At 45.7% G+C, this 25,336-nt stretch overlaps 1 protein-coding gene across 1 annotated transcript in view; it reads left to right on the forward strand.

The window, feature by feature from the left end:
* Window positions 1-25,336, forward strand: part of LOC125686446 (uncharacterized) — a 302,243-nt gene that overhangs the window by 152,613 nt on the left and 124,294 nt on the right. The gene's annotated exons all lie outside the window — the stretch shown is intronic.

Here is a 25,336-nt window from a genome sequence, read left to right on the forward strand (position 1 = left end):
TCAAGTATGACAAAGGCAAGTTGGAAGATCAAAAACATATTCGCCCTTTTAAACGTGTATGCTGGTACACTTTTGCTTTGTCGCATCCAGTATTGATAACATGTTTTTGGATGAATTCCAAAGTTCATCCCAGTGTAGCATTACAAATGAAAATTGAAGTCCAGTCTCCCATACCTACTCGACCTCCTATTAAATTAATTCCTCATATTTTTAATACAGGTCCCTATATAATTAAAAATATAGGACAACAAAAGATGCTTTTCAATCCTTTATGGTCTCTTAAGCAGATAGAGATATGGATGAGAGGCACTGTTTCTGCCAGACAACCTGCTTATGCACCATACCTGAAGACTTCTTCAGTAGGATGGACAACCTGGATATGTAAACACACCTTCTCCTCTGGAAATCAGGCAAACAGGGATGCTGCTGGTTTTCTAGGAACAGGACTGGATGTCCTAAACAGCACAGACACAAAATTGTTAATGAGTAAAATGTCTTCAATTACTATGGACCTGAAACAATTAGAACATCCCACACGCTCCTCTCTTTTGGCACTGGGAAATAATCAATGGTTACTGTAAGAGATATTGCCACAGTGGGAAGAATTTAATGCCCAAGGTCATCAGTTGGTAGCTGAAGCATTAGGTACGCTTCAAACAAACAACTCTATGGCACTGAGTTGCATACAGGCTCAATTATGGATACAGACAACGGTGTCTGCACTGATAACAGAAGGAGAAGAAGGTACCCTATCCAAGGAGATTCAAAAGATCATTTGGAACAATATTAATGACTTTGAAAGAAGGTTTCAGTATTGGTGGAATTTTGTTAATTTCACCTATGACCTGATACAAGATTCAGTCACAGCATTCATGATGACCATAGCCCAAGCATCAGTGTACACTATGTATACTATAATCGCCTTAGGTATAAATCAAAATGAAACTGTTCTTTACCCTACTGAACACTGAGAATGGGCCTATCGTTGTGGGCGGTACTTGGGCTAAGGTGGGTGGTAGTTACAGGGGATGGTTCTGGGTGGTGCTTAACAGGTCATGGGTTCATGGGGTGGTCACGTGTCACGATAGAGCTTTAAACTAATTATGACGGGGGAAGGGGACAGTACAGGCCTCACAGGAGAAGAGCCTAGGGGAACAATTGTAAAGCTGGGAGTGAGGCAAATGACTCGGCTCTAGTGCGTCTATACCAATGCACGCAGCATGAGCAACAAGCAGGAGGAACTGGAAACGATTGTGCGCCAGGCTAACTATGATCTAGCTGCTCTTACTGAAACATGGTGGGACTGCTCCCATGACTGGAGTGTTGAGATAGATGGCTATAAGCTCTTCAGAAGGGATAGACAAGGAAGGAAGGGCGGTGGTGTGGCCCTTTATATTAAGGACTGTTTTGATGTTGAAGAGCTTGAGATTGCAAATGATAAAGTGGAGTGTCTATGGGTGAGGATCAGGGGGAAGGCCTGTGGGGGAGACGTCAAAATTGGAGTCTGTTATAGACCACCAAATCAGGATGAGGAGATGGACGAAGCATTTTACAAGCAGCTTGCGGAAGTCGTGCAATCGCCAGCACTTGTTCTTGTGGGGGATTTCAACTTTCCTGATATATGTTGGAAATATAACATGGCACAAAGAAAACAGTCCAAGAGGTTTCTAGAGTGTGTGGAAGATAGCTTCCTTAAACAGCTAGTACAAGAGCCTACCAGGGGTGGTGCCCTGCTTGACCTGCTCTTTGCTAACAAAGAAGGTCTGGTAGGTGATGTGAAGGTTGGAGACTGTCTAGGGCAGAGCGACCATGAAATTGTAGAGTTCTCTATTCTTGGAGATGTCAGAAGGGTGACTACCAAAACTACTATCTTGAACTTCAAGAGGGCAGACTTTGACCTGCTCAGGACGCTTGTAGCACGGGTCCCTTGGGAGTTGCTCCTCAAGGGTAAAGGGGTCCAGGAAGCCTGGACGCTCCTCAAGGTGGAAATCTTAAAGGCGCAAAAACAGGCTGTCCCTGAATACCGTAAGGCGAGCCGTAGGGGGAGAAGACCGGTGTGGATGAGCCGGGAATTACTGTCAAGACTCAGGAAGAAAAAGAGAGTCTATGTCCTGTGGAAGAAGGGACAGGCTACTAGGGAAGATTACAAGGAAGTTGCAAAGTTATGCAGGGAGGAAGTCCGGAAGGCGAAAGCCCATCTCGAACTTAGATTGGCCACTGCAGTAAAGCAGAATAAGAAATCCTTTTACAAATATATCAATGACAAGAGAAAACCCAAGGATAATCTGTGTCCTTTAATTGATGCGGCAGGGAATGTGACCACAGATGACAAGGAGAAGGCTGAGGTCCTCAACGCCTTCTTTACATCTGCCTTTAATAGTCAGACCAGCTATCTTCAGGGCACTTTGTGCCCTGATCTGGATATCTGGGCTGACATGCAGCATATCTCCCCGGAGATCGAGGTGGAGACAGTTAGAGAGCTCCTCCTCCATCTGGACAGTCACAAGTCTATGGGACCGGATGGGCTTCATCCTAGGGTGCTGAGGGAGTTGGCGGGGGTGATCGCTAAGCCGCTCTTGGCTATCTACCAGCGCTCCTGGTTGACTGGAGAGATTCCAGAGGATTGGAGGCTTGCTGATGTGACTCCCATCTACAAGAAGGGCCGTAAGGAGGATCCGGGGAACTACAGGCCTGTCAGCCTGACATCAGTGCCAGGAAAGGTCATGGAACAAATCCTCCTGGGAGAGATCACACAGCTTGTCCACGGGATCAGGCCCAGCCAGCACGGGTTCATGAAAGGCAGGTCGTGTTTGACCAACCTCATCTCCTTCTACGACTGGGTGACCAAACTGGTAGATGAGGGAAAGGCAGTTGATGTAGTCTACCTAGACTTCAGCAAAGCCTTTGACATGGTCTCACACAGTATCCTTCTGCGGAAACTGGCTGCCCATGGCTTGGACAGTTTTACCCTCCGTTGGATAAGGAACTGGCTGGAGGGCCGTGCTCAACGGGTGGTGGTCAATGGAGTGAAGTCCAGCTGGAGACCTGTTACAAGTGGTGTCCCCCAGGGGTCGGTACTGGGGCCCATCCTGTTTAATATCTTCATTGATGACTTAGATGAAGGGATTGAGTGTACCCTGAGTAAGTTTGCAGATGACACCAAGTTGGGAGGTTGTGTCGATCTGCCTGAGGGCAGGGAGGCCCTGCAGAGGGATCTAGGTAAGCTGGATCGCTGGGCTGAGGTGAATGGGATGAGGTTTAACAAGGCCAAGTGTCGGGTTCTGCACTTTGGCCACAACAACCCCAGGCAGCGTTACAGGCTTGGGGATGAGTGGTTGGATGATTGTGAAGAGGAAAGGGACCTGGGGGTGTTGGTTGATGCTCGGCTGAACATGAGCCGACAGTGTGCCCAAGTGGCCAAGAGGGCCAACGGCATCCTGGCCTGCATTAGAAATAGTGTGGCCAGCAGGAGCAGGGAGGTGATCATCCCCCTGTACTCAGCACTGGTGAGGCCGCACCTCGAGTACTGTGTTCAGTTTTGGGCCCCTCACTACAAGAAAGACATTGAGGCCCTGGAGCGTGTCCAGAGAAGGGCAACGAAACTGGTGAGGGGTCTGGAGCACAAGTCTTATGAGGAGCGGCTGAAGGAGCTGGGATTGTTCAGTCTGGAGAAGAGGAGGCTCAGGGGAGACCTCATTGCACTCTACAACTTCCAGAAGGGAGGTTGTGGTGCAAAAGGGTCTGGCCTCTTCTCCCAGGCAAATAGTAGGACCCGAGGTAATGGCAAAAAGTTATACCAGAGGAGGTTTAGGTTGGATATTAGGAGAAACTTTTTCTCTCAGAGGGTGGTCAGGCACTGGAATGACCTGCCCAGGGAGGTGGTGGAGTCGCCATCCCTGGCAGTGTTCAAGAGGCGCCTGGATGAGGAGTTACGAGAGATGGTTTAGTAGCTTGTGGCACTGATAGGAATGGGAGGGTGGTTGGACTGGATGATCTTGCAGGTCGTTTCCAACCTTGTGATTCTGTGATTCTGTGACAGAATATAGGTGGTTGTTGCGCAGCAATAAATTGGCACTTGAGCTACATCCTATGGTGTGCATCTCTTGTGTCCCTGTGCAAGGTAGGGGTGCAGATGGATAAGGGTGCTGATAAGGGTGTCGTGGACGGGGCTGGAATTGCATGGAGGTCTGCAACAACTGGTGACCCTGACAGGATGAGGTGTGCGCACACGGTTAAGGTGGTAGCAGCTCACGTTATGGCTTCTGTGAAGCAAGTGGTGAGTATGCTGAAGATGCTGGGAAAGCAGGCAGGGGTTTCGCTGTTGTCAAAATCCCTCACGGCGTTGATTAATTGGGTTCAGTGCTGTGGTTACGGGAGTACTCTTATTGAGTGCTTATCCCATAGGAATTTAGATAAGGCGGCAGAGGAGTTGCAGGAGGAGGTTAAGTTGGGACCAAAGGGAGCTACCTTGGGAAGCTTAGAAAGAGCTCTTAAAGCAGTGGGAACAGAGGAGCGGTGTTGGTGGATGGCTTGGGAGTTGGTGTTAGGTCAGCTTGGGGAGAAAGGCGAGGAATCGGAGAAGAAGCCTGTGAGGGGGGGGGTCAGGAGGATGCAGTGGAAGTTGAACAGGGCAGCCAGGCAGACTTAGAGGCCGAGCAACGGGAGGAGGAGTCAGGAATGGATACATCTGGAAGGAGTGGCAGGGCCGGGGGAGTCGCGTTGGGGGTGGAGGATGATGTGCCTTGGGCGGCGCCTGTGTGGCCTCCTGCGGCATCTAATTGGAGGGCTACTGGGGCCACACTCGGTTCTCGTATGTTCCTGTAACAGTGCCTATGCCAACTGCTGTTTCCGTAATAGCACCCATGGCCCCTCCCCCGTATGGTGGGGGGAGTGCCGGAGGGGGGGAGTGGAGGCAGCCGGCCTGCGATTGGAGCAGAAAGGGGAGGGACAAGAGCAACCAGGACCAGTGATTGGAGGAGAAGGGGCCGGACAGGCAGAGCAGAAACTGGGTGTATAGGAGGCTGCAGCTGCGCAGACAGTGGCCCAACAGATGTTGCATAAGATGCAGGAGACGAGCTGAGTGGGTAGCAAAGAGGGCGGCATCGACCACCAGGGGCGCTGCCTTAAATGACGCCCTGCAAGAAACTGCAAGGGAGTGGCTTATCAAGGCTAAGAACTGTGTATTAACAGGCTGTCAGCTGCGGACCATTGAGCCTGATGCACCCCCGCCCTCAGCAGCTTTTCTAGTTCTGGTGGGCCCAGATGGGGCCCGTCAATGGAATCCTGTAAATTATAAAGTTCTATTGCAGTTGAGTTCAGCTACTCAGTCAGAAGGGATATCGGGATCAGGGGCACAGCTGCTCTTAGATACCATTGCGACGTCAGGGCTGCTAATGTTTGACTGGCAGCAGATGGCCAGGACAGTCTTAACACTGGCACAATGTACAGTGTGGGAGCAACAGGTGAGGACTCAGGCAGAGACGATTATTATACAAGCGCAGATGGCTATACTAAAGACAGAATGGATGCTAAACCTTTGCCTGTATGGCACCAAATAATGGAAGGACTTAAACAAATTCGACAAAGAAGAATTTCTTTGGACTATTCCCCATCGCCCTCCCTCCCACCCCCGCTGCTGCCCCTTACTGCAGAAAGCAGCCCTGGTCCAGATTCGATCCGCGGCTCCAACCCCACCCCTGACCACGAAGAAGAGAAATCACAACCCCCACCATTGCTGCTGCCCTCGGCTTCACCTCCACTGTTCATCCCGTTGCTGCTGCCCTCGGCTCCGCCCCCGACGCTCATCTTGCTCCTTCCTTCAGCTCCATCCATGACGCTCGCAGTGCTCTTGCCCTCCACTCCACCCCCAACGTTCACCACACTGTCCCCGCCCTCTGCCCCATCCATGTCGCCTGCTGTTGCGTCCCTGCAGCCTGCGTGTCACTTGGCTGAAAACAATAACGAACCTGCATATACTTCTAAGGCTACACTAACTTTCTTGCAAGAATGGGGGGTTAGACATATTGCAGGCATTCGTCATTCTCCCACTGGACAAGCTATCATTGACTGTACTCATCTAGCATTGAAATCTATTCTTAATAAACAAAAAGGGGGAATACGGAAGACACACCACAAGAAAGATTATGGACTGGCCCTATGTGGATTCCAGCACGATACGTTCGGCCTCATCTCAAGGCATATAGCAAATAGCATCCAGCCTTTATAGTGACTGGGATTGTTTGCTTCTTATTTATTGGCATTGCTTTGTAACTTGCTATATTGCAAATAAGTAGCAATAGTAATGGTATGATAGAGTGGGTGATTTTCCTGTGTTATCAATGTCGTCTCAAGAATTAGAGTTATTAGGCGTTATCTAGTTTGTCATGTTCTTCTTTTATTTTAGTAGCAGATTGAATGAAAATTAAACAGGATTTAATGTTACCAGTGCTGTAATCTACAGGAATAGCTCTTTTAATGTATTAATAACACTCGGTTATGATGCTATCAACCTATCAATTAGTTTTTTCTTGATTTGCAAAGACAAAACCTGGAAAGGAGTCCTAGGCAAAGGCGCTGTCTCGCTCCAATTTATAGGAGGGAGAGGAGGTTCTTTTGTTATCTATATACCCGGCGTGAGATTAAGAAGCAACGGTTCAAATGTTGGTCCGACCAGTTTATTACAAATCTTAATCAGGGGAAATGGGGAAGGGGAAGACGGACACTATTATGAATTAGGGTAATGGGGGAAGGGAAGGAGGGCGATAGAAAAGATAGGAAAGAAGAAGCAAGGAGTCTTCATAGGCAGCAAGAGGGACATAGTCACCACCATGGATCCAGCGAGGTTCGTAGTTCAGTCTTTGATCTTCAGTAGCGGTGGGTCGTCAGGCAGAGTTGTCCTCTTGACAGCGACGACGGTGAGAAGGACGACGACGACGACGACGACGACGACCATGGCGATGATGGCCCCTTTTCAATGGTTTCAAAGTGGTGAAGTCAGCTATCTTTGGAGTGACAGCTCAAATCCAAAGTGGTTGAGTCAGCTCTCCTTTGAGTGGCAGCTTCTGGCTCTGGGATCTCAGCAGAAACTCCTTTGTTCTTATCTTCCTGGCCTTGCCAGTAGATAAGAGGAAGCAGGGAGGCACCAACTTGCATCTTGCCTTCGCAGGATACAATGGTATCATCCCCCAGCCTTCCATACTTAGCTGGAGTGGTTTAGTCACAGGCCAGATCTTCCGCCAGTGAACACTGCTGAGCACTCTCATCCGCTCTTGTATAGAGCAAGCAGTTCTGGGGGAAGGGGCTTTCAAATGTTCCCAAAGCGATATCCACTGTCACACGGTTAGCACCCATTAGCTGCCTCCTCAACAAATCACTCAGAGTCTTATCACAAGAAACCTCAGGAAGCAAGCTTTGAGCCAAAAAACAGAGAAGGATTCTCACACCACCCCGTGGCTCAAAGATTGCTTGAAATGAAGCATAAGTGACCCTCCACGGTGGTGAGGAAAAGGCAGAAAATAAGAAGACAGAAAAGAAGCAAGAGGGAAAGAGGAGGGGGAGAAGGGGGAGATAATCGTTACACAATTACTATAAAAGATTTCTTGCGCTTGGTTACAAATGTTGCCCTGATCTGTTGGACTTGTCCATCATTAGTTGAAGTGGTTACAAAGTACATGGAGGATACAACAGGTTGTATCAGTTGAATGAAACATGGAATCATACAAGGTACAAACATAAGAGGTGCAACAACACACAGTAGATAAAACAGGATACATTTGACCCATGGGCCACCTGGAAGCCAGGAAAAGAAATCAACGTCTAGGCCCTTCCAGGTTTGGACAGGAACATGGGCTATTTTCTGTATACCCTGGGCAATTTGTTTAACAACTTTACCATTATCATCAATCTTTAGACAACAATTAGAATCATTCAGTTTGCCACAGACACCACTCGGTGATATCTCAGGAGTGGTGGCACAAATGTTACATGTTGAATAAAATGTAGAAAGTGAAAAGAAACAACCATACATTTAGCAATGACCACACATTTCACAATAACCAATAATAATAAATAAATAGGTAAAACAAACTTAGGTATTTGTGTCAGCTGCTTTCCCCACCCAGGAACTCCCAGTGTAAGCCAGGATCCAGATGGGAATTCTTCAGTAGAGGTTGTGGTGTTTATGAATAGCCATACAATACTACACTTCAGTTAATTCACTAAAAGTGTATCTAGTCTAATTTGACAATATGTGGACTTGCCATGTAATGTTTTCTAAGATGATTTAGTGTCTCGAGAACTTTACACTTGAGCATTTCCAAAGCAATTCAAATGCTAAGAGATACAAATATTAGTTTGGCAAGTTCAAGTATTGTTACAGTCCACAGAACTTTTCACAGGACAGTGTGTGCAGGATACCTCCACAGTACAAACCATCAAAGAGGGGTAATCCCAGAAACATATACATCTCTTATTAAAACTTAGGCACTTTCCAGCAACCGTGTTTTGGATGGTACTCCTGGACTGGTGTGACACTGAAAAGCATCAGTGCAAAAGGCTTTCTGATAGATTTCTTTTGTGACCACATCTAATAGATATTAGATGGGTCCCTTGATTCATTTCCCAGTTTGTTAGGAATTTGGAAACACTGTGGAGGAGTTACATGGAAATCATAATCAGTTTGGTAAAAAAAGGGGTGAAAGAAGGGGTCAAAAGAAATGGTATCACTGTGCAGGGAGTACCAGTAAGCCAGGATGACCTGTAAAAAGCCCTGAACCCAGTTGTGAAGTTTAACAGATCCAAGGACTGATACCAATCACCACCCACACCCATAACAACAAAAAACATAACACTATTGCAACCAAAAAATGTAATCAAGAGGTACATTCTGTGTTCTAGCATGATCAAATCTTCAGTATTTCTGTCACAAAACACAAATAGTTAAAATCAGCTATTAGCCTTTTTGTGTTCTGTCAAGGTCCCACGGGGATCTTCTGTGAAATAAAACAAGACACCGACTTGCCCTTTTTGGGCTTTGTTAATATGGTTAAAAAATGAGGGAACAATCCAGCAAGTGTTGATTTCATATTCCTTTTTCGGGGTGTCTTTAGCCTTCCAAAGATATTTGTTAAGGGATCTTGTTAAGGTTAGGGGAACTGGCCTCAGGTTAGCTGAGTCAATCGACACAGTCTGGCCAGGGAGGTAACAGTGTTTCCCTGGCTTATCAGCCACTGGATCGTGACTCACAGGGATAACTGGCAAGAGTGGTGAGACTTTTAGCAAAAGGTTTAAATCGACGATCTTGTTTCCCTTTGTTGTGAGCTTTCTCATGCATCCACCCTTCATCGCCCCCACCCCGCTCACTTGGGAGGGGCGAAGACATCAGTTTTCTAATGGCTTAGATAGCCGTTCAGGTTCCCTGAGAGAGACCCTAGGACCTGGGGTTTTGCTCTCCTCGAGATTCTGGAGCTTTTGTTCTGGCCACCAGTTAACTAATTTCTCTAACATTACAGTGGGTAATCCATTCATCAAATCTCGTGGAACATCCTTTTGCCAGCCCAGTCTCCAGAGACAATTACGTTTATGATCAATATTTCGCCTACCTGTTTTTACTGACAGTGAGACCCTTCCAGTCCCACTGAGCTTTGGGCTAGGAGGCCTGGGGGCAAGGCTGACTGCTGCAAGTCTTACTTCTCTTGGCTCAGATTTAGTGGAGGAAGAAACCACTGGCCCATATTTCCTTCCATAGTTAATTAACTCTTGGGCAACCTCTCCCCACGTCCACACTTTGTTTCCTGACTGCAGATGGTTGGGGGTTACAGTTCCTTCTAACACTGGCTGGGTTCTCTCTCCCTGAGACATTACCTGTATTTTTCCTTGCAGTTGTATACCTATAGGTTTTAACGACTCTGGAAGCCCCTTAATTAAAGCAGTCATTCTCTCAGGATCAACAGGCATCATCATAGGTGATTCATGGTGTGGCTGCAGCTTTCTATCATACATCATTTGGAGACAAGCAGCCTTTTGAACACTCTCTACTAACTGATCAGTTGTTCCAGTAATGGCAAGAGGGTCTCCCCGTTCTAAAGGGTTGAGACCACCTGCCCAATAGGCAGCCCTTTGTGTTAATGACCAGGGAGCACGATTGTTACCAGTAGTTAAAAATACTCCTGGTCCCCAATAACCTTCTGCTTCCTTTTCTGTTAACCGAATCTGGTCGCCACCAGTGAGGCTAACCCTCCATACATATTCTGTTTCTGATTCCCTTGGAGAGCGGCTGAAATCTTTCTTCAATTTCGCTAGTTCAGTGGCTGAGAAGGGAATTACTTTAACATTCATTTGAGGATCTAAATCCTCACTGTTATCGAATGTGTATTCAGTTTTTATCAAAGGACGCAATGGGGCTATTGGAGTTTCTAATTTATCTAGCCTTTCCTTCTTTCCTGGTAGTTCCACCTGAGGAAAAGTTTTTTCTCGAGGCAAACTATGGGTGATGGTATGGCTGGCATGCTTACACGTTAGCAGTTCCTTAAAAGCCATTTGCAACAAAGCCGAATTACTCTTCTCTCTTTCTAATTGTTCCTCGAGGTTCACTATTTGATTCTGCAGAGTTTTCACCAATTCTTGTGTTACTTTAACCGATTCCTGCAGTGCTTGTATGGTTTGGAGTTCTGCCGAATGCTTTTCATTTCGAAACTCCACGGCAGCTTTTAAAGCAGCCCCGAGTACGGCACAAATAAACGACTTTCCTTTTCCAGCTCGTGTACGAGCCTCATTCTGTAAGACACTAATGCGGTCCGAAACACTCTGCAAGTTATACCAGTTCTGTCGTGCCTAATCCATACCTGATAAAGAGGGTCGAGCACCATGTTTTTCTAAAAGATCAAATAATACATCTTCACTTTTCATGGTGGCAATGCTGTCGCTCATTTTTTCAATACACTGAAAGGCCTACACTAAGGGAGGTGTACGTATTCAAAAGCTCAAGTGACTCCTTATCTCCCCAGGGAAACAGACACTTTTCAAATGCTAATGCTCAAAGCACTCTTCCCTTTCTCTGAGGGGAGCACACAAAAAGATGCAAATTTCACACTTAAGTTACAAGACACTTAAAATCGCAAAATTCAGAGAGGTCTTCTCGAGGAGGCACACACTTAATCAAAATTAATTCATACGTCCCCGAGAGGTATACACATAAACTGTAAAGTTTCAGAATGTGGAGCGGTGTTCCTGGAGAAGGACTCACGTCTAAGTTTTCAAAACTATCGCTCCATGCAACTCCAGGAGGTGCACACAAAGGAAGTTTCAGACTATATCTGGAAGGACAACACTCTCACGGTGGGTATCCTGCAACGACTACGCCATTAAATAAATGTCTCGCTCCAATTTATAGGAGGGAGAGGAGGTTCTTTTATTATCTATATACCCGGCGTGAGATTAAGAAGCAACGGTTCAAATGTTGGTCCGACCAGTTTATTACAAATCTTAATCAGGGGAAATGGGGAAGGGGAAGACGGACACTATTATGAATTAGGGTAATGGGGGAAGGGAAGGAGGGCGATAGAAAAGATAGGAAAGAAGAAGCAAGGAGTCTTCATAGGCAGCAAGAGGGACATAGTCACCACCATGGATCCAGCGAGGTTCGTAGTTCAGTCTTTGATCTTCAGTAGCGGTGGGTCGTCAGGCAGAGTTGTCCTCTTGACAGCGACGACGGTGAGAAGGACGACGACGGTGAGAAGGACGACGACGACGACGACCATGGCGATGATGGCCCCTTTTCAATGGTTTCAAAGTGGTGAAGTCAGCTATCTTTGGAGTGACAGCTCAAATCCAAAGTGGTTGAGTCAGCTCTCCTTTGAGTGGCAGCTTCTGGCTCTGGGATCTCAGCAGAAACTCCTTTGTTCTTATCTTCCTGGCCTTGCCAGTAGATAAGAGGAAGCAGGGAGGCACCAACTTGCATCTTGCCTTCGCAGGATACAATGGTATCATCCCCCAGCCTTCCATACTTAGCTGGAGTGGTTTAGTCACAGGCCAGATCTTCCGCCAGTGAACACTGCTGAGCACTCTCATCCGCTCTTGTATAGAGCAAGCAGTTCTGGGGGAAGGGGCTTTCAAATGTTCCCAAAGCGATATCCATTGTCACACGGTTAGCACCCATTAGCTGCCTCCTCAACAAATCACTCAGAGTCTTATCACAAGAAATACCTCAGGAAGCAAGCTTTGAGCCAAAAAACAGAGAAGGATTCTCACAGGCGCACGTTAAGAGAGCTAACCTTTGTAGTTTATTCTGTTTTGCAAGCAGGTGTTCCACTTGGGCTCTGTATCATGCACTGACCATGCAGATGCAGTGTACAAATGGAAAATACCCTTAAGATCCTGAGACGAATAAAAACAAGAGAGAATCTGTGATAGGTGAGAGAGGAAAGCGCACCTCGAAGCAGGGGATGCCCTGCTGGCACTGCCTATCGTATTCACTGCCACCATGTGCTTTTTTCTTTTTAGCAGGTTAACAGTATTTCTCACTATTATGCTATGTTTATCTTTCTAACATTTTGAGTATTGTCAATCGAGGCCTTGATTGAGTTATAAAGATTATGTTATTAATATAATTAGTGTTACAATTCTGCACGACAGCCGTAGACAAGGACCAATCTTTTTCAATGGATCCAGCATATCTGCACCTCAACACACTATTCTTGTACTAATGACTATGAGAAATAACAGTAAAAAGTAGGGGACATGATAGCATAGCATAAAGAGGGAGGAGATGTGGGTGATAGTGTGGGTGGTACTTGGGCTAAGGTGGGTGGTAGTTACAGGGGGTGGTTCTGTGTGGTGCTTAACGGGTCACGGGTGGTCGTGTGCCATGGTATATAGATAGTTGTTGCACAGCAATAAATCGGCACTTGAGCTACACCCTATGGCGTGCATCTCTCGTGTCCCTGTGCCGGGTAGGGGTGCAGACAGATAAGGGTGCTGATAAGGGCGTTGTGAACTGGGCTGGAACTGCATGGAGTTCTTCAACAATCATGAAACTAAGAAATGGCAGACAGTTGATATTTGCATCTGTACAGTAAGAACCCAGGAGGGATTTATTTATGAAAGCAACATCATCAGTGTCCAGGATATTTGTCTTGACACAGAACAGAATGTAAGTCATTTCGAAATCCATCCTAATGAAAAACTTGAAACTGTATTGACTACGATTTCCTATATAGGTAAAAGCTGTGTTTGTATAAAAAGACATTGTAATTTTCTCACGATTAATGATGATACTGTAGATAACAGAACTCATGCTAATCCTTGTATTTGTAACTTGTCCAAAATAACAGGGTGTGATTTTACATATACTGTACCTGTCACTTCATACCAGCTAGTACAATCTGATTACATCCAGAATTTACTACCTCTTCATATCGGGATAAATATTATGATGGTGAAGAAGTTGTTACAACATAAGGACCTCTGTAGTTAACAAAATATGCAAGTTAGAGATGTAGTCAACGAAATACATAAAGCGGGGGCTGTCAAGGTCACCAGGCGTGACAGGATCTGTGTGGGCCCCTTGCGTGGTTAACAGAGTACGTAAAAGGGGGGCTATGGAAGTCATCAGGCTCTGCGGGGGCTCCTTGACTCATGAGAAACCATGATGAGACATGGCAAGACAAGACATGCCACGCATCTATTGGGCACAGATAACCATAGCAAGGGTGATTGGTAGCACTGTGATATAAGGGACAACTATAAGAAGAGTGTGTTGCTTGCAATAAAGGCCTTTTGCCGCTCACCACATTGGTGTCATGAAAAGTGTGTGATTTGGCCGGGGCTGTCTGAGTACTTTACAATGGGACATTAATCAGGGGTTGCCGAAACAAAGGCAACAGACCTCAAATAGTTACTGAAGCAATGCAAAGAGAATGGACAAAGAACTCTGATCACAGTGCACCATGATGTGAAGGAAATACATCAAATAATGGAACAGGTAAAGAAAGATGGAGAACATCAATGGTGGGATGTTCTTTTTGGATGGTCACCCACTGCAACAGGGCTTTTCAATAAGATGCTGCATCCTATTGTGGTTATTTTGATTTTGTACCTGATCTGCTTATTCTTAATAATAATATTATATATTAGAGTTTGGAAAATAGCAAGACGATTGGTTTTGATAGATTATTGTAGTCAATCATCAAACTAGGCTAGTAAAATAGTTATCCTATATTAGAAGTGTTTCATAGGTGCAAAAAGGTAAAAAGAAAAAGCGGGGAAATTGTGAGAAGTAGATTGTGTTTTTGCAGTGGAAGTTTCCAGTATTTTCTGTATGTAGTTTAGGCCCTTACTGAACTTATAACCCTCTTGTGAAACAGTTATTGAAGTTGTTTTCCCACCAAGAATGTTGTTGAATAAAGTTAAGATTGGGGACGTTCCGACTTGGGTAGAATTTCAACAGGCACAAGATAAGGTAAATACGCAGGGTGGGGAGAGCCTAACACAGGACAGAACAAGTGTGCTAACTTTCGGAAACATTGCCCTCCTATCTCCATAGAAAAGTTCAAAACACAAAAAAAAACCCAACAGGTTGTGTCCTGGCAACAGCATTGGGGAGACTGTGAGCCCAAGACTCTCAACTAATGAGCAAGTGCCAGGAGAGAATCACAGAATGGACAGGGTTGGAAGGGACCTCAAGGATCATGAATTTTCATTCCCCCGCAACATGCAGGGCCAACAACCTCCCCATTTAATATTAGACCAGGCTGCCCAGGTGTCATGGTTCTATGTTTTTTTTGGTTTTGTTTTTTTGTTTTTGGGTTTCAGTATTCCACATCAAAACATCATGTAGTGTACGGGGCATTAAAGTGCCACTGCCCCAATTCCAGGTGCCTATCCCTGTACATTACAGAAGTCACGGGATCTGGCCCTTCCGGGTGGGGGGGCGCTCTCTTGCTGCCTTGCAGTGGGTGCTGGAGGGTGCTTTCCTAGCCGTTCCAAGCTTTTCAGGTTTGAATCGGTCCCGGGAACTCTCTCTCTCTCTCTCATCTTGTCTGATTTATTTATCTCAATTTCAATTAAATTATATATATTGTGTTATCTTGTATTCCAATAATACAGTAAAATAAGATTTCCTCCATAGATAGTTGCCGCTGCTCTTTTCCTCCCTCCCTTCCTTCCTTCCCATTTTTTGTGGGACTGGGGTGGGGGGGGAGGGCAGAGGCCTGTCGCCCCTGTCACGGACATAGATTGATCTAGTCAACTCCGTGACAGATTTTTGGCGCCCAACGTGGGGCTCGCTGCTTTTTAGTTTTTAGAACGAATCTCTTTTTCTCTCTGCTCTTAGAGAGCTTCGTTAGGGAGCATTATCAGTAGTTCAAGTTTCTGTGCTGGTAAACCTGACCTTGAAAGATTAGGCGTACTGCCAGTGTTCTGGGATATTTGTAAACTTTGAGCACTACTTAGTCTGGGCAGTGCCTTTTTTTTTTTTCTTTTTTTTTTCTCCTCTTGTTAGCTTCAATTCATGAACCTCTTTTTAGCAAGCACCAGCAATGAACCCACTCGTTATCGTGGGGGTGCTGGGTAAAGGATTAAAAGCAATGGTGTTACTCACAACCTACTGTCCAATAATCCATCTCACAGTTATGTGTTGTGGAATTGCATTCATAGATAACTACCTAAGGGCACTGATGGAGACACCTATGTTTTACCTATTTGCAATGTGGTACGATTTGAACTTTGACATTTACATCCCAGAAGGAATGGCTAATTTCACAAACAACTACATCCCAAATGGAATCGCTAATTTTACAAACAACACGATGTTCAGACCATTCTCCGGGTTTTCTTCACGGTTTGTCAAACGTTTTTTGAATCCTGAATTAATAGTCATGTTGTTGTTGTTGTTCGTATCATCAATTCTCCTGAATGTATTCCAATTCATTCGTAATAAGGGGAAGGAGTCTCCTCCAAGACTAGAGAATGATGACTGGCAGGGAATATGGAGAGGTTTAGGAAAGGTCTTAGAAGCATGGGGACCCGCAGTGTCATGGGATTTTACTCTTGAACACCTGTGGGATCCTGGGAAACTAAGCCAGTATTTGAGTCAGGGACTATGTGGCTTACATAAATCTAAGGAGGTACAACTTATTTGGGGTTTGGCTTGTGCTTACCGTGCCCTATATAATACCATTCTGGAGAGAGAGAGTTTCTGAGCTGAGGTTCAAGCAAAAGGGGAAAATCCCCAAGTCAAATTTAATCAATCAAAGGAGACGCCAGTAACAATACCAGTTGCTCCTGTGGAGGGCAAGAAATGGAAACGAGTGTCTTCGCGTCTTGAATGAAAAAGAGAAGAAGAGGAGGAGGAGGTGAAGGAAGATCTAGGCAAGGGGCCCTCCTCAGAACCACCACCATTGCGAAAGGCAAAAGGGAAACCTAAGAGACATGCAGAAGAGAGTGATGAAGAGGAAATCTCTATTGCTACTCTCCCGCCTCTAAAGATGACTGAAATCCAAGGTTCAAGAAAGGAGTTTACACGGCGCCCGAATGAAACTCTTGTTTCCTGGTTGGTTCGCTGTTGGGACAGTGGGGCCCATAGCTTGTCTCTGGATGGTAATGAAGCTCACCAACTAGGCGCCATTGCCAGAGATCCAGCTATTGATAGAGGAATTAGTCGGTGTTCGGATGAGGCTGCCTCCCTCTGGGAACGAGTGTTAATAGCCGTGAAGGAAAAGTATCCCTTCAAAAACGGTTTGAAGATTGCGATGAAAAAATGGGATACAGTGGAAAAGGGTATCCAGTATTTGAGGGAAATAGGCGTGGTGGAAATGTTGTATGACCCTAACTTTGTTCCTAACCATCCACGCCAAGACCGTGACCCTGAAAAAGTGAGGACGACACCTGAGATATGGCAGAAACTCGTGACAACAACACTGGACAAATATGCCTCTACACTAATGTCAGCGTGTGACAGATACAACGAACAACAGAGAACACCCTTAACTTATGCATTAATTCTTATGCTCCAAAACTATCAACAGTTGCTATCTCCCATTCAGGCTGCTGTAGCCGCTATCTCAAAAGTGATGGACCAACTGAATGAAACGCAGCAGCAAATGTCTGAACTGATTAGCCATGACAAACCTACAGCAGTATCAGAAACGCTTGATGAAGATCAGGATAATCAAAAGAGTCTAATGAAGGAGATGAAGGACATGAAGGAGATGAAAGAGATGAAGGAGATGAAGGAGATGAAGGAGATGATGCGAGCCCACCTAATTAAAGACAATGAACCTTTCTTCTCACGCGCACCATCAAAAATCTCAGCTGTTAGAGGCAGATGTTCTCCGGCTCAAGTAAGGGATAATACACCGCTAATTGCCTTATGGTATTACCTACGTGACCATGGAGAAGACATGAGGAAGTGGCACGGTCAACCTACTCCTGTACTACGAGCCCGGGTGAAAGAATTACAAGGCAGATCAACCACCAGTGCAGTTGCTCCAGTTATCACAGGTAATGAAGAGAGAGGCCCTGCCCTCAGTCGGGGGGGGGAAGGGATAATAGAGTACATTGGACTGTGTGGATTCGATGGCCTGGCACATCAGAACCACTGAAATATAAGGCACTGGTGGACACTGGTGCACAGTGCACTCTGATGCCCTCTAGTCACGAAGGGACAGAATCAACCCATATTTCTGGAGTGACCAGGGGCTCTCAAGAATTGACTGTGTTGGAGGCTGAGATAAGCCTCACTGGTAAGCACTGGCAAAAACATCCTATTGTGACGGGCCCAGGGGCTCCACATATACTAGGTATTGATTATCTCAGAAGGGGGCATTTCAAGGATCCTAAGGGGTATCGATGGGCCTTTGGAATAGCTGCTGTGGACACAGACAACATTAAACAGCTGTCTGTTTTGCCTGGCCTGTCAGAAGATCCGTCTGTTGTGGGGCTGCTGCGAGTAAAAGAGCAACAAGTACCGATTGCTACAAAAACAGTGCACAGGCGGCAGTACCGCACCAACAGGGATTCCTTGCTCCCCATTCATAAGCTTATTCGTCAGCTAGAGAGCCAGGGAATGATCAGTAAAACTCACTCGCCTTTTAACAGCCCCATATGGCCAGTGTGTAAAGCCAGTGGAGAATAGAGGCTGACGGTGGACTACCGTGGCCTGAATGAAGTCACATCCCCACTGAGTGCTGCTGTGCTGGAAATGTTAGAGCTCCAGTATGAACTGGAGTCAAAAGCAGCCAAATGGTATGCCACCATTGACATTGCTAATGCCTTCTTTTCCATTCCTTTGGCCAAAGAATGTAAGGCACAGTTTCCTTTCACATGGAGGGGCATTCAGTATACCTGGAACCGTTTGCCCCAGGGGTGGAAATACAGCAGAACCATTTGCCATGGGTTGATCCAAACTGTATTGGAACAGGGCAGTGCTCCTGAGCACCTGCAGTACATTGATGACATCATTGTTTGGGGCGATACAGCAGAAGAAGTTTTCACAAAAGGAGAGCGAATAATCCAAATTCTTCTGAGTGCTGGTTTTGCTATTAAGCAAAGCAAAGTGAAAGGACCTGCCCAGGAGATTCAGTTCTTAGGCATAAAGTGGCAAGATGGCCGTCGTCACATCCCTACAGATGTGATTGACAAAATCACTGCTATGTCTCCACCCACTAGCAAAAGAGAGACACAATCTTTTCTGGGTGCAGTGGTCTTTTGGAGAATGCACGTTCCAAACTACAGCCTCATTGTAAGCCCCCTTTATTATGTGACGAGAATGAGAAATGAGTTTACATGGGGCCCTGAGCAGCAGTAGGCTTTTGAACAGATTAAACAGGAGATAGCCCATGCCGTGGCCCTAGGGCCAGTACGGACGGGACAGGGTATAAAGAACATCCTCTATACCGCTGCTGGAGAGAACGGTCCCACTTGGAGTTTGTGGCAAAGAGCCTCGGGAGAGACCCGAGGCCGACCCCTGGGATTCTGGAGTCGGGCGTACATAGGGTCTGAAGAGCACTACACTCCAACTGAAAAGGAGATCTTAGCTGCATATGAGGGGGTTCGGGCTGCTTCTGAAGTATTTGGTACTGAAACACAGCTCCTTCTGGCACCTCGACTGCCAGTGCTGAACTGGATGTTCAAGGGAAAGGTTCCCTCCACCCATCATGCTACTGATGCCACTTGGAGCAAGTGGATTGCACTGATTACACAACGAGCACGGATGGGGAACCTCAGCCGTCCAGGAATCCTAGAGGTCATCATGGACTGGCCTGAAGGTAAAAAGTTTGGAACACCACCAGAAGAAGTATCACGTGCTAAAGAGGCCCCACCATACAATGAACTACCAGAGAATGAAAAGAAATATGCCCTGTTCACAGATGGATCGTGCTGTATTGTGGGAAACCATCGCAGATGGAAATCTGCTGTGTGGAGCCCCACACGACAAGTTGCAGAGGCCACCAAAGGGAAAGGCGAATTGAGCCAATTTGCAGAGGTAAAGGCTGTCCAACTGGCCTTAGATGTTGCTGAGCGGGAGAGGTGGCCAATGCTCTATCTCTACACTGACTCATGGATGGTAGCAAATGCCTTATGGGGGTGGTTACAGCAGTGGGAGCAAAATAACTGGCACAGAAGGGGTAAACCTATTTGGGCTGCTGAACTGTGGAAAGACATTGCTGCCCAAACAAAGAATATGATTATAAAGGTGCGCCATGTAGATGCTCATGTGCCCAAGAGTCGGGCTACTGAAGAACAGCAAAATAACCATCAGGTAGACCGAGCTGCCAAAATTGAGGTGGCTCTAATAGACCTGGACTGGCAGAACAAGGGTGAATTATTTCTGGCTCGGTGGGCCCATGAGACCTCAGGTCATCAAGGGAGAGATGCAACATACATATGGGCTAGAGACCAAGGGGTGGACTTAACTATGGATGCCATTGCACAGGTTATTCATGACTGTGAAACATGTGCCATCATCAAACAAGCCAAGAGAATGAAACCTCTCTGGGAAGGGCAATGGCAAAAGTACAAATATGGGGAGGCATGGCAGGTTGATTATATCACCTTGCCACGATCTCGCAATGGTAAGCATTATGTGCTTACTATGGTGGAGGCAACCACTGGGTGGCTTGAAACATATGCAGTACCCCATGCTACTGCCCGAAACACCATACTGGGTCTCAAGAAACAAGTCCTGTGGCGACATGGCACCCCAGAAAGGATTGAGTCAGATAATGGGACTCATTTCAAAAATTCTCTTGGAAATACTTGGGCCAGAGATCATGGCATTGAGTGGATTTACCATATTCCCTATCATGCACCAGCCTCTGGTAAAATTGAACGTTACAATGGGTTGTTAAAAACTATGCTAAAAGCACTGGGTGGCGGATCATTTAAGCACTCGGAGAAGCATTTGGCAGAAGCCACCTGGTTAGTCAATACCAGAGGATCTGTCAATCGTGATGGTCCTAACCAATCCAGTTCCCTGCATACCGTAGAGGGAGATAAAGTCCCTCTTGTACATGTAAAGAACATGTTAGGAAAGGCAGTTTGGGTTCTTCCAGCTTCTGTAAAGGGCAAACCTCTCCATGGTACAGTTTTTGCCCAGGGACCAGGATCCACTTGGTGGGTAATGCAGAAGAATGGGGATGTCCAATGTGTACCACAAGGAAACTTGATGCTGGGGGAGTGCAGTTACTAATTCTATGTATATGCTTATAACCATGTGTGTGTAATGCATTTTAATCATTTTGTTTGTTTGTTTGTATATATGTATATATATTTTAATCATGATGTAACGATGTAGAATAAGGGGTGGAATGTCATGGTTCTACGTTTTTTTTGTTTTTGGGTTTCAGTATTCCACATCAAAACATCATGTAGTGTACGGGGCATTAAAGTGTCACTGCCCCAGTCCCAGGTACCTATCCCTGTACATTACAGCAGTCACGGGATCTGACCCTTCCGGGTGGGGGGGGGCGCTCTCTTGCTGCCTTGCAGTGGGTGCTGGAGGGTGCTTTCCTAGCCGTTCCAAGCTTTTCAGGTTTGAATCGGTCCCGGGAACTCTCTCTCTCTCATCCTGTCTGATTTATTTATCTCTATTTCAATTAAATTGTATCTATTGTGTTATCTTGTATTCCAATATTACAGTAAAATAAGTTTTCCTCCATTGATTGTTGCCGCTGTTCTTTTCCTCCCTTCCTTCCTTCCCATTTTTGTGGGACTGGGGTGGGGGGGTGAGGGCAGAGGCCTGTCGCCCCTGTCATGGACATAGATTGATTTAGTCAACTCCGTGACACCAGGGCCCCATCCAATCTGGCCTTGAACACCACCAGGGCGCGGGCATCTACAACCTGTCTGGGCAGCCTGTTCCAGCACCTCACCACTCCCTCTGTATAGAACTTCCCCCTGACATCCAACCTAAATCTTCCCTCCCTCTACTTAAAACCATTTCCCCTTGTCCTGCAGTTATCTACCCTTTTAAAGAGTTGATTCCCCTCCTCTTTGTAGGCTCCCTTTAGGTACTGAAATGCTGCAATGAGGTCACCCCACAGCCTTCTTCTCTCCAGCCTGAACAAGCCCAGCTCCCTCAGCCTGTCATTGTAGGGGAAGTACTCTAGCCCCTGGATCATCTTTGTGGCTCTCCTCTGGACCCTCTCCAACAGCTCCCTGTCTTTTTGTACTGGGGGCTCCACACTCGAACAAAGTATTCCAGATGGGGCCTCACAAGAGCAGTGTAAAGGTGGACAATCACCTCTCTGCCCCTGCTGGCCACCTGTCCTCTGATGGAACCCAGGATATCATTTGCCTTCCAAGCCGCAGTTGCACACTGCTGGCTCATGTTAAGTTTTTCATCCATCAAGACCCCCAGGTCCTGCTTCACAGGGCTGCCCTGAAGGACTGCTCCATCCAGCCTGTATGGATGCCTGGGATTCCTCTGGCCCAAGTGCAAAACTCTGCACTTCACTTTGTTGAACCTCATCAGGTTCACCCGGGCCCACCTTTCTAGCCTCTCAAGGTCCCTCTGAATGGCATCCCTTCCTTCCACCGTGTCAACCGCACGACTCAGCTTGGTGTCATCAGCAAACTTGTTTACCTTCTGGATTTGAAGGATGCCTTTTCCTGCCCAGTTTGGCCAAAGAAGCCTAAGGTTATTTGCCTTTGAATAGGAAAACCCCAAGATGGGGTGAATCTGAACAGTGTTACCCAGGATTGTGAGAACAGCTCAATGATTTCTGAGAGCTGGTCAACTCATGAACCTGAGACTTGGGTTTCTCCATCCCAGAGTGGAACCTTACTGCAGTACGTAGATGTCACAAAAAAAAAAAAAAAAGAGGACTGTGTGCATTGGACTGTGAATTTGCTGAATTTCTTGGTTTGAATGGTTATCAAGTTTCTCAACAGAAAGCACAAGTCCACAGTAAGTGACATGTTTGGGATATGAGATTACAGCTGGACTTCAAACCCTAAGGACTGCCAGGAAAGAAGCCATCTGCCAAACCCCTGAGCCACAAACTGACAAGAAACTCCGTACGTTCCCAGGAATGACAGGATGGTGCCAACTGCGGATACACAGCTACAGACTGTTGGTAAAGCCAAAATATTATACGAAATGGGGAAGCAAGGTGAGCATTCCCTCAGCTGAAATAAGAACTCGTGAAGGAATAGCCCTGGGAGTCCTTGCCCATCTGGGATGCTCGAGGGCGGTGGCTGCACTAGTACTCAGTATTCAAGAAACCACTCAAGTTATGCTAGGCCAAAGAATAACAGTTTTAATATCTCATATAGTGTCTAATGTACTAGAGGTAAAAGGAGGGCATTGGCTCTCACCCCAAAGGTTCCTGAAAACCCAGACCATCCTGGTAGAGCAGGATGATGTAGAAGTAATTGTAACTAATATTGTCAACCCAGCATCTTTCCTTAACTGAACTCCTGGAGAACCAAAGCAGTATTTCATTACTGCTTTGAAATAACTGAAGCTGCATATTCCTGCCAGTCATACCTGAAGGACAAACCCTTAGAAGATGCAGAAGACACCTGGATTACCAATGGTAGCAGTTTTGTGAGACAAGGAAACTGTAAGGCAGGATATGCAGTAGTGCTACTGACAAGGTAATCAAAGCACAACCATTACCTGAGGGGACTTTCCCTCAAAAGGCTGAAATAACTGCCTGGACAAGAATCTTAATGATATGGACAGATGCTAATTATGTATTTGGGATGCTACATACTCATGGTACCACCTGGAAAGAGCGAGGATTACACACAAGGAAAACAGAATGATGTAAAATTAAAGAGTGTGCTATTATACATTGTAAAGGACATCAGAAAGGTAACACTGTACAGGAAACTGGAAATAAGATGATGGGTCAGGTGGCAGGACAGGTAGTTGAAGACTTGAATTCCAGACAGTAAACTTAAAATCTCTGACCTGAGTCAGAACCTGTAAAATATTCTAGAGAAGATACCAATCTAATTAATGATTTAGAAGGGAGGGCAACAATGGCAAATTGATTTCTTGGAACTCCCAAGAAAAGGGGGGTATCACTGTATATTGGTACTAACTGATACCTTTTTACAGTAGCCAGAGGCATTCCCTTGTAGAACTAATAAGGCACAAGGAGTAACTACAATATTGGTATAGGAGGTTATTCCAAGATGCTTACTTGGTCGGTCAAGAAAAGTGTACCATCAAAAGTTAAACTCATAAGGAAAAAATGAGTTGGTTACTAATTTTCTTTATTTGAGTGTACATGAGATGGTGTCTCTGGCAAGTTGATGTTGTGTGCTGTTACATTTTATATTTTGGTTGCAATAGTACTATATTTTGTGTTATATTTATTTACTTGTTATTGTTAAATGTGTGATTGCCACTCTTCTCCCTTCTATTTGAATTAACCTTATCCCAGTATTAGGAGTAGCTCAGCGGGAAAAGGCTATAGTGAATATCTCTGCAACTCTAGAAATAGTAGAAAATGCCACAACAAACTCATTACGAGCAATCCAAGAGGAGGTATCCTCTTTGTCCAAAGTGGTACTCCAAAACAGGATGGCATTACATCTATTAATAGCTAGAAAAGGAGGGGTGTGCACAATAATAAATCAGAGTTGCTGTGCTTACCTAAACAAGGATCTGAGAACAGACTTAAGGAAAATCTGGGAGGAAACAAAAGTCCTGCATAGAAAAAGTATCAATAACACAACTGCAAAACAGATCGATGGGTAATCACTTACTAGCTGATTACTGAATCTAGGACGGTTAAGGCAGCTTTTCTTGGCATGCATCGTACTGGTACTATTGGTGGGCCTTACCTGTGTGTAATGAGGTGTTCTATGTGCCTATGCCAGAATACTAGAATGGAATACGAAGCATGAAAGAGACATGAGTTAAGGCAAAAGGGTGGAAAGCTTATTTCACACACTAAGAAGGAATAATCTAGCAGGTGGAAATCCTGCTAAATTAAAGAAAAAGGGGGAATTGAAAGGTGAGCTGGGCCCCACAAGTTAAAGTAAAAAGGCAAGAAGGCTTCACAGTGACTGAGAATAAGGGGGGGGTGAAGGGGAATAGTTAGAGAGGGAATAGTTTATAGAAGCAGGAATGTATGTTACAGATTTTGATTCCGCATGTCAGGAGTCCTTGCCCAGAATCTTGGACCCTATCAAAGGCCAGTGGCTTACTTCTCCAAACCGCTTGATGAAGTATCGCAGAATCACAGAATTGTGATTATTCTTCATCCCACATCTCCAAGGAGTTGGGGGAGCTGGCCAGTACTATCCTGGCACCATTCATTTCCTGAATATATTTCATTACTGTGCTTAACCATGGTTGAAAGGGTTAAGCCTCTGTTAGAATTAGAATTCAGTTCCATATGCCCAGTATGCCCAATATGGGCATGAGACTGTGTCATGGTTTTGTGATTTTTGGTTTTTGGTATTCCACATCATAACATCATGTGGGGCACTGGGACTCTAACTGTTAATGCTCAAGTCCTCAAGTTCTCTTCCTGCCCAGAAGAGAAGAACTACATTCCCCAGGGGACTTCGTGGTCAGGGAGAGGAGATTTAACTCCTTGCAAGGTCACCTGATGTGCTCTTTTTTGTCTGCCCTTTGTCGTGGGTGCTGCTCCGGTCTCCCTGCTGCTCAACTGGACTGTTCATCTCACCTCAGTGTTGTGGTGAGGCCTATCCACCTTTCAGACATTCTCTCATTATATTTGATTTATTAGCTTCAATTCTGATTATATTGTATTATAGTGTGTTATCTTGCATTCCGATACTAAGTAAATTAGTTTGTTTCTCCTCAGATAGTTGCTGCTGTTTTCAATTACTTTGGGGTCCCCTGTTTCTTTTT

The sequence above is a fragment of the Lagopus muta genome, chromosome W, assembly GCF_023343835.1.
Source record: "Lagopus muta isolate bLagMut1 chromosome W, bLagMut1 primary, whole genome shotgun sequence".
Taxonomy (NCBI): domain Eukaryota; kingdom Metazoa; phylum Chordata; class Aves; order Galliformes; family Phasianidae; genus Lagopus; species Lagopus muta.